This window comes from Pteropus medius, unplaced genomic scaffold (assembly GCF_902729225.1).
Source record: "Pteropus medius unplaced genomic scaffold, Ma_sr-lr_union100, whole genome shotgun sequence".
Taxonomy (NCBI): Eukaryota; Metazoa; Chordata; class Mammalia; order Chiroptera; family Pteropodidae; genus Pteropus; species Pteropus medius.
Window position 1 is genome coordinate 7,370,404 of NW_024346771.1, and position 10,758 is coordinate 7,381,161.

Genomic DNA, 10,758 nt, shown 5'->3' on the forward strand with positions numbered 1-10,758 from the left:
TATTTAAAACAACACGATAAAAATTTTGAACATATATTAAGCCTTTTGATAAATCACATTAATTTGAGAACTATTAAAATATATTACGACTGTCATTTTATTATTTCATCTTTCAGCATTTCATCTCATTTTCATTTAATTTTAATTTAAAAAAGAAATTGTGAAGATTTTAGAAAAATGAAGAAACTTACACATCATAGAACTCAGGAGTCAATTTGATTAATCATGAAAATAAAGCCTAGACAGTTAGTGTTTGGTCATAGCCAGTTAGTTGCAGAGCTTAACTAAGCTTACAGCTCCTAAAGAGTGGCCCAGTGGTTTTCTGACTTAATGAAGCCTCCAAGAGCTCCCAATACCAGGACTCCATAGCTCTGTGGCCCATTATTCTTTATATATATATATATATATATATATTCAGTAACCATTCTGTTTTGTGTGTCTATTTGTATTTGGGGATTCCAGGTCCTTAAATTGGAGAGTTGAGTGCATCGTTAGAGATGGGAATAAACAGAGAAAAACATTTTGGAAGGGAAAAACCTAGGAGGAAAAGCTGTATGTATGTGTATGTGTGTATGAATGTATGCATGTATTTAGTTATTTATTTATTATTGGTTGAGTTTTCAAAAACTTTCTTTGGACTCAGAGGCAAGGCTACTTTTTTGCTGACAAGGGTATAGTATAAATTTCTATCTCAGCATTTATTATGGTAAAGTATGAGTGCCGATTGCCTGATTTCAACTTCTAGATCCTCCACTTGGAAGGGTTTTTGTTTTTTTTGTTTGTTTGTTTGTTTGACCAGAAACCATTTATTTCCAAACTAATTCATTATTTCTCAGAGTCTAAAATTTTCTGTGAGCCCTGGCCTAGAAACATTTCCCTGGACATGATGGAAATCCAGTTTCTTAAGCCTCAAATTCAAATTCATATCACTGTGGGTTGAAATAGTGGATGCAGACATAACCATCTTCGCCACTGCTGCTATAGCTCTTGCCATCAGAATGGAAGGCAGCACTGTTGCTAGGTCCAAAGTGGCCCTGGACTCTTCTAAAATCTTCTTCAAAGGCCAAATAGAAGAACATGGCCTCAAACTTTCCAATCCTGGTAGAAGTGGTGGTTACGTTCATGGCTTCCTGACTACCACACGGTCGTAGTTGAGAGAGAGGGCAGCTGAGTTGACGGGACATTCTGTCCAGAAAGTTTTCCAATGTTCAAGGGTTGTGGAGTCAAAGAGTTTGGCTATGTTGTTCTTGGATGCAGTGACAAACATGGTCATGTCTCTGGATAACTGGATGTCATTGATCTGCCAAGAGTGCTCTTTAACATTCACCAATACCTCTCCAGGTTTGGCACTATACTGGTTGAGCTCTCCACTCTCATGGCCCACAATGATGCACTCCTCTAAGGGTCCCCAAACAGCACTGGTGATCTTGGAGTCGTTGCAAGAGATCTTCATGTAGGGCTCATTGTTGTCAATTTGGCTAGGATCCTGCAGGTCAAAGAAGCTTACAAAGTGCTGGTAACCCATTTGCTTATCCATAGAGAACATGATAATGTTGCCCCAAAGTCCAAGCCACATGTCCAGCTGAATGATCTCTAATAGGGCCAGCTGCTTCCATTTCACTGTCCCAGAGATGACAACTGTTGTCAGCTGAGCTAATGAGGACATACTTGGTGTCCCAGGAAGCATCTGCACACCACACAGCTCCAGTATGACCCATGTAGGTGCCCAGCCTCTCACCATTTAAAGAACACCATACATTGACAATAGGGTTCATGGCCATGGTGAACAGGAGGTTTCCTTCGTGGTTGTACTTAATCCACGTAATGGACCGCTCATGGCCCTGCAGCAGGATCAGCTTCATGCCTTCAGGGACACCAGGAAAGCTGCACTTAGTAGTTTTATTGGAAATTATTTCAACTCCTTTGTTCAGTTTCCTCCTTTATGTTTTGTACATACCAATAACGCCTCCCTTAGTGTTGCTGAAAGCATTCAATGTGTTAACACATAATAGCTTAGGACAGTATTTGAAGAGGGTATTGCTCAATCTAGTCTAGGTGTTAGGGTATGAATGGGCTATGCACATGCCTTCTCTGGGGAGCAACATGCTCAAAAGTCTTCTATCCTCTGTATCCATCACCAAAACTCTTATGTTCCATCTCTACTTTGGAAAGAATCTATCAAATTATTTATGTTACAAAATTAAGAAACTAAAGGGAAATCACTGGATTTTTAGTGGTAAACTTCTAGTGCTACAAGCAGGTTAATGAGATGTAAAGGGTGTGTGTGTGTGTGTGTGTGTGTGTGTGTGTGTTTCCTTTTTAGATAGTAGTTTCACCTTCCATATACTACTCAAATCAAATTCTGCAAACTTCATCTATAGCAAGTTTAGTTTTATCTTTTCTCCTTCAAAATATCAACACTTTTTATGCTTACAAGCCAAAATAAAGTAATACTTCTTTAGTATCAATTCTTTGGAATCTACAGGCATAATGAAGAGGGTGGCAGTGTATTTTAACTTTCAGAATATCTACTTATGTCTTTCAATTCAGAGGTCTTTTTCATTCATTAATTCATCCATTCATTCATTCAGCGTATATGCACTGATAATATGATGTGTCTCATTCTATTCTAAGCCATGAGAATGAAGAGCAAAACAAGACAGAGTTCTTTCTTTCTCAGATTTTGTTGCTCTCCCTTGGTCTGGAAGGATCGAGTGCCAAGCCAATTGAACTTTTTATCTTATATCATCATTATAAAAATCAATTGCTGAAGAGCTCATTCCTACACATGTTTGACTTGAAGAAATACTAGCATTTTCCAGCCAAGATGAAAATGTCACTGATTACTTCAAACTTATACCTTGTGGGGTTTGAGTGCGAGATGTCATTAACTTTCAAGGAAGGATTAAGATATGATTTACTCCCTACTACATTGTTATTTCCAATCCTATTGGCCTCATTATTGCTCACCTTCATACCTTCATTGATCCATTAATTTATTCAATGAATGTGGGGGAAATGAGTCACATACACAAATTAGTGCAGTGCAATAATAAGCACAGGAAGAACATTGTGAACAAATAGCAGTTGAAACATGAAGAAAAATGTATAATAGCCTGGAAATCAGGAAAAGCATCACTGAGGAAGAGTCTTAAGGAAAATGAGAAACACTAAAATGACATTTGAGTACTGTGTGAGACAAAACAACAGCTCCAGGCACCTTCAGGGGAGACAGGAAAGGCCCTAATAGGTCCATGGTTTGCACAACAACACAAGATTCTGGCTCTGTAAGCAAAGGAGAATGTGGCATTACTTATCATATGTGAAAGAGCCATCCAACATGTGACAGCCAAGCAATTTCCTTGATTGATTTGGAAAAAACATGAGAGGCCCCAGAGTAGGATGGGATGAGAAAAAGGCCTTTTAGAGACAGTCGCTGTGACTCTTTATTTAGCCACAATATGGTGCGCTCGCTGATAAGATGCTAGTCCCCTGGTAACGAGAAAGCAGGGCTAGAGGATCTTAAATGATCCCATTGTCTGAGAATAAGTGGCAGAGCTGTGAACAGAATCCAGAATTTTCATCTTGAGTCCATTTTGGTTTTCTGTTCTGTAGCACAATAATTTAGTTTGGCCTCCACACTGCTGACAGAATTACAGTTTCTCCCACTGCTCTCTATTGGATATTTCTAGACACAATCTGTTATTTAAAACTTTTTCTCCTTTGTAAATGAGATAGATTTTCTGACCGAAGTTGTAGCATGTCCTTTTACAGAACATTTTCCCCTGAGACTGCATGAGATGGTACAATCTTGGGTACTGATATTTTAGCATTGGTCCTATCTGTTATACTTTTTTATTTATGAAGCTATCTCAGAGAAAACACAGCAATGAATATTCCTCTGGGCAATAATTTTTTGTCAAGATAAGGGGATACAACTTTATCTCACTTAGCTGAAAATGCAGAACATTTAAATAAAGCTCCATTTGGCTCTCACTTTTAATGTTTAATTCAGTTTGGATTAACTTTTAATTCTCATTTCTATCATGTATTTACTTAGAGCAAAAAGATTCCATAGCTTTCCTTCTTTCATAAGCCAATATTTTATTACCCATCCATTTCCCTCCACTCACAAATTCCATCAAACTGCTTATCACTTTGGCAATAGATTCCATCAATTTTTCAGGAGTAAGCATACATTGAGAGACTTTCCAAGATCTTTTGCTCAAGGGCAAACCTCAAATAGGATCAAGTTAAAAAGCACATGAAGTTTGTCGCTAGGTATGTAGGAGAGAAAAAATGCAAAATGAGAATTATGTTCTTTTGGTTACTTCTTGTTTGCCCTTGAGATAGGTTACGTGAGCTTCCTTATTTGCTCCAGACAAAAACTCAACACACTTTATAGTTATACAGGTAGCATAGCGGATGGAAACTCACCTGATGATAAGGATCTGGCTTCCATGCCTTTCCTGTAGTTGAAATCTCTCAATTCAGGAGTTAGACAACAGTTGCAGAAAGATGACAACATGAGCAAGGATTGGATGTCTGGAATTAAGGGACAAGAAAGATTTATGATTTTTATATTAACGGGAAGTCATAGTTCAAATAATTTCAATAGAAAATAAACAAAATAACATACAAGATATGTCATATAAAATATGTCACCATTCTAGAGCTAAAGTGTAGTTTACTTCAGAGAAGATAAAAGCAATGAGGCTCTCGTACATAGGGTATATTCACAGGTTATCCTGAAATCTAGAGAGATGATAAACTTAGTCAATCCAAAAGATGCATCTACGTGTCTATCTATTTATTATCTATCTATCTATCTATCTATCTATCTATCTATCTATCTATCTATCTATCTACCTAAAGATATATCTACTCATATCTTTCTATATCTATCTATATCAATCTATATCTATCTCTATCTATCTCTATATCTATATCTATATCTATATCTGTATCTATATCTATATATGGGTAAACCAACATGATCAACATGCCATTCTAAATTGTTTAAGGCTAAAAGCTTTTGATTAATTGTCTCTGGGAAAACTAAATAGTCAAAAATAAAAAGCCCAAAAGAACGTGTGCAGAATTGAAATATTTTACTGATTTGCTGTGAACTTTGGCACACTGATTCTCTGAGCTTTAGGTTCCTGATCTGTTAAATGAAGATAATAATTGCTCCCTTCTCCACCTCACAGAGTTCATAAGCTGAGAAATTGGGACTATATTTGTTAAATCACTTAGTATACTGTTCACACTGTAAGATGTCAGTTGATAATATAGAGAAATGGTGATTTTTAAAAAGGATTATAGAATGTATGACATTTAACAACTGAACACAACTATGAATTTGGGAAAGGAAGGATTAGTTTGAGGTATTGAGGTTTGACGTAGTCTAGACCAAATGATAGGTAGATAAGTTATCAATGCCATTTCCCATAATTAGGAATAAAGGAGTAGAATTTTTAGAGTGAGTTAAGATAAATAGTTGCATATTAACTCTATTGAATTTGAGGTATTAGAGATATCCAAGTGGACATGTGTAGCAGAAAAATGGAAATCAGAGTCTGTTGCTTACAAGTCATGTCATGTCAGAAGCAAAATTATGGAAGTCATGATTTTAAAAGTGATGATGGAAGTTATAGCAATTTAAGGGATAAGTAAGGAAGAAAACATAGAACATCGGCTTTCCATATTGGTTGCCCATCTGAATAAACTAAACAGCTATTTAAATCTCAGAAACATTAGTATTTATTTAAATTCCTAGTTCAATATTTTCCCCAAACTTGGAAAATTCCCCCATTTAATTATTTTGGATAGTCTATGATCATTACCTCAAGAAAAAATATAACACAGAGATCAAAGAAGGAAAGGCTACTGTTGCTGGTCTCTGAGAAGAGAAAGCCCCTAAGACTCAGATGGTAAGAGCACTATCACCTCTCTCCACTTGATTAAGATTCTCTGTACTCTGGAAAGAAATGTCATCCAGTACAGCCCTGACTGGCAATGACTAAGCAGTTAGAAGGGGCTTTATAGAGCTTTTTAACACCTCCTGTGGTGTAGGGGTGGGATTACAATTCCACTCACCCAGGAGTGACATAAGAGGTTTCTAGAGAACCATCAGAGCTGAGAGCCCTTGCAGGCAAACACAGGGTGATGCAGCAGCAAGAATCAATGACCAAGCACTGACCACATAGTGATACTTGACAAATAAATGCTAGTACATGTCTCAGCCCACTTGCTATGAACTGAAGATATCCCCTCAAAATCATATTGAAGCCCTAGCCTCCACTGTGATGTTATTTGAGAGATAAGGAGGGTTAGATCAGGTCATGAACATGATAACAGGACCTTTATAATGGGTTTAGTGGCCTTATAAGAAGAGAAAATGATCTCTCCCCACTCCTCCCATGTGTACTAACTGAGGGAATGCCAAGGGCATATGTGTCTCCCAGCCAGGAAGAAGGTCTTATCAGACAGTGACTATGCTAATAGCTTGACCTTGGACATCCAGCCTCCAAAATGGGGATAAATAAATTTCTGTTGTTTCAGACTCTCAGACTCTGGTATTTTGTTATGGTAGATGAATACACCTCTCAAACTGGCATGAAATCTCAGAGTAAAAAAGAGAAACACCAAATTACCTGAGATTAGGTCAACCCAGCACAGTGGAAAAGGGTCTTACACTGGATTTAATTATCAGAATCTGTAGAGATGGAGGCCAGTCATTCTTACTTCCAAACAAACTCCACAGATTATTCTGATGTACAGAGTCAAAGAAACAACCTAGGTAGTTACTTATACTTAAAAAGTGTGGCAGAAGAGCAGAATGTTAAATATATAGAACAGAGATCTGAAAAGTAAGGAAGATCTCAGTGCCTGGGAAGGCAGTGGAGAGCAGGATTTCCCAACAGAGGGAGTGGAGAGCAGGATTTCCCAACAGAGGGAGTTTATCCCAGAGGACAGATGTTATGCAGCAAAGTAAGATATAGGGGTGGGAAGGTGGCAGAAGCAGAATGCATGAGTCTTCAAAGAAATTAACCAGAATAAGGAAAATGATACCTGACCTAAGAAAGAGCAAGGTCAAAGAAATGCTCTTTTTCTCTTTTTTCAATGTTGTTTTTAAATTTTTATTTTGAGAATGGTAGGAGTCTTTAGTAGATATTAGGCCTTACGGAAAAGATCTAATTGATAACAAGGTTAAAGATTGTGAAAAATGAGGGCACTGCTAACATATAAACAAAAACTAACATTTATTTATAAAATGTGTACACTATGCCCAGAATTGTTTTAAATGCCTTGCTCATAAAAATTTACTTATTTTTATAGCAAACCCATGAAATAAATACTTTAAGTGTAAATATTTTAAATGAAAATACACACACACTCACAGACACACATGTATCCACATATAGGATAAATGATTCCTGAAGTGCATACATAGGAGGTGGAAGAGCTGGGACTGAAGCTCAGACTTTCTGCTCTGTGGTTGACACTTGTCCATGGTTTCTAAACTGAGTGTTCAAGAGCCCAGAGCATTACAGTTAACACAAAGGGCCAGTGGGAGAGAGTTTAAATTTTTGAGAGAAACGTAGTGATGCTTGACAAATGTGAAGCACCATGTGAACAACTTGAGCAAGGCAATGGACATTTCCACTTTAGACTACATCTTGCTCCTATTCATGTGAAGCTGTGTAATCAGTTTTTGCTGTTGTTAAAAGCAACTACCACGTGAAAGTCACATGATGATATCTAGGCTGATTCCACTGTTTGAGAAACTGTGCAATGTCCAACAGGCACACCTGTCTCAATAGTAAGTAATTGTGTTTAAATGATAAAATATTTTTTTTCAATTTATGTATATTATTCTTTCTAGAAGATGCAGTTATCAGGGCATAATATTTCATAGTTTTTAAAACTTAGATGCTGAAGTCTGTTAAGTAGTTCTTTGGTCCTGGGAGTACAGAGGTCCTACCAACAGTGTAAACCCAGAAAGTGTAGAAACATTTGCTCCCCACAATGGGGAGCAAAAGCCTACATGGAGAAACTAACCATGAAATGGAGAAGGGATATACCTTATTCTTAGAGTGAATTAAATGGGGTCAGAACATGTGATTTGACATTTTCAAATGAAGAAAAGAGAGCTTAGAACTTTGTTCATTTGGCTAGGATCTACTCAGTGAGTAGGTAATGAGGTTGTCAGTTGAAAAGCAGGAGATAGGATTGAATTAAGTGCTGATAGTTCTGAAGTTTAAAGATATAAAAATTCTCTACCTTGCTATACAGCTAAGCATATAAGAAGAGTTCAATAAATTTGTGGTTATTTATTTAATCTAATATAATCAAACTCAATTTTTAGATAAAAAGTATTTCACTGGAACTCTTGAAAAAATGTATAAAAGAAAGAGAAATAAAATCTATGATTTTGCAGTTTAGCATAATATGTTTATCATATTTATAGTTTATCTGATATGCAGTGGTTCTAGCTCTGTATGAGATGTGTATTTTGCATACTAATACATGTACGTATGTTTTCAGTTCAAATCAGTAAGCATAAAAATGCTAACTTCTGTAAGATGCATGCATGCTGGCTCTTTCAAGAGGTACCCACAGCCACTGAACTAAGATGTAATGGATAAACATGTATTTTAAAATTTGTTTTAATTCGGTACTTTTGGCAAAATATCTCTTAACACTCTCCTCACTCTCTCTTTCCAAAACTGTTGGTAGTCTGACAAAGTGAAGCTTCCTTCTCTCAGTTCATCTATTTTGAGGTTTGAGAAATGTCAGTGAGAATTAGAAGAAGAAACCCAAAAATAGGTATTCAACCCAAAAGGTAACCAGTGTTTAGAAACGGTTATGCAGAAAAGCTGAAGAAAAAAAAAAATCTTAAATTTAGAAGTAGAATTTTAAATAAATTTTCATTTAAATAGAAGTTTCATTTTAAATAAAAACTTCAGCCAAATGGCTTGGTTGCATGCTTTTTCGGGTTCTTCTAAATGTTTTCAATGTTTCTGTGTTACTTTTAGAATAAAGTTTACATTCTTTAAACTAACATTTAAACATTCAATTATGTGGCATTAAACTGTCATTCAAAGTATTGGAGTTAAGAAAACACAGGGTTTGGGGGTACATTGAATCTAATCATCTATATTGAATGAATAGATGTGTAAGCTTCATCAAGCTGTTTAACATCTCTGAATTACACTTTGTTTTTATTTTTTAAAAAATACTAGTGCTTCTGCTCTCAGGAAAATGGAGTAAGCATGTGTGCATTTACTTCTCCTGCTAAGAACAAAATAATCCTGGACAGTATACACAAAATAAAAAGAAAAAACAAAACAAACGAACAAACAAAAAAATAAAGAAAAAAAAAAACCTGAAAGGTAGAAAGCAGAACAGTTAAGGACCTCACAGCACAAGGAACAGACAGCGCTGAGTTCCCTGGGCCTTGTTTTTGCTTCATGTATCCCAAACATGGAGTGGAAGAAGGTGGTAGCAAAGAAATTCCAAAGGATGCAGATAAGAAGTCCAATACAAGCTTGTTCTCTCTAGCCAAAGAACGAGGAAAGAGGAAGTCCAGACAGACAGAAAATTTTAGGCAGTAACTGCTCCACTCCAGCCTAACATCACAAAAACACTGTGGCCCCATCTCTATCCATACCACAGGAGCTGAATGGGGAGCCTAGACTTTGTGGTGCCAAAGGAGGTTGAGTAGGGAGCAAGGGTTTTCATCACTGCTAGGAGGTAATGTGCCACCTCCCTTGAGCCATAATGGGGACTATTTGAGAAACCTGGACTTCCATCCACAATGAGAAATCTTAAAGGTTCTTGAGATAGCACTTCATAAGACCAAATGGAGTTTCATGAGTTTCACCACAGCCCAGTGAGGGAGCCATCCCCTAGGATGTCAGTGGAAGCCACAAAGGAGGTACTCCTGTGCCTGCCACCCAAGCTGATATCAGCAGAGACTTAGTGGGGAGTTGGAAATCTCTCCTCTACCCAGAAGTAATTAGGAACAAATCTTCCATCCTCAGGTGTCAATAGAGGTTGAGTGGAGGACCTGGATTTCTAGCTACACATGGCAATACCAAGGCAACACAAACCCTTTCGCTGCCAAAGTGAGAGCATAAAAGGTCAGTGAAAACAAACAATTACAATTGAGAATCTCATAATATAATATTCCTGAAGTCTACATTTCAAATGAAAATCACTTACTTTGTCAAGAACTATGGAAATCTCAACTGAAATAAAAAGAGTAACAAATAGATGCTATATTTCATATTGCCAATATAACAAATCAGCATAAGCTTAGTGGCTTAAAACAATTTAACATTAGCATGTTACAGTTATGAAAATAAAAAGTCAAAAATGTCTCTCACTGGGTTAACGTAAAGATGTTGACAGAACTGCATTCCTTCTGAAGGCTCTAGGAGAGAATCTTTCCTTTTCCTTTTCTAGATTCTGTAGGTTGCCTGCATTCTTTGGCTTGTATCCCACCTCCACCTTCAGAGCCAGCAATGAATTGTTAAGTCATTCTTATGCTACATCACTCTGATACTCACTCTTTTTCTGCTTCCTTCTTCCATTTATAAGGACCCTGGTGATTACACTGGGTCCACCTATAGAATTCAGAAAAATTTTCCCATGTCGGCATCAGTTGATTAAAAACTTAAGTACATATGCACCCTTAATGCCTCTTTGTCATGTAACCTAGCATCGTCACAGTGTTCAAGAATTAAGACA

General features: G+C 36.9%; 1 pseudogene; it reads right to left on the bottom strand.

Moving 5' to 3' along the window:
* Positions 1-902: 902 nt before the first annotated feature.
* Positions 903-1,862, bottom strand: LOC120613860 (eukaryotic translation initiation factor 3 subunit I-like; annotated as a pseudogene).
* Positions 1,863-10,758: the final 8,896 nt, after the last annotated feature.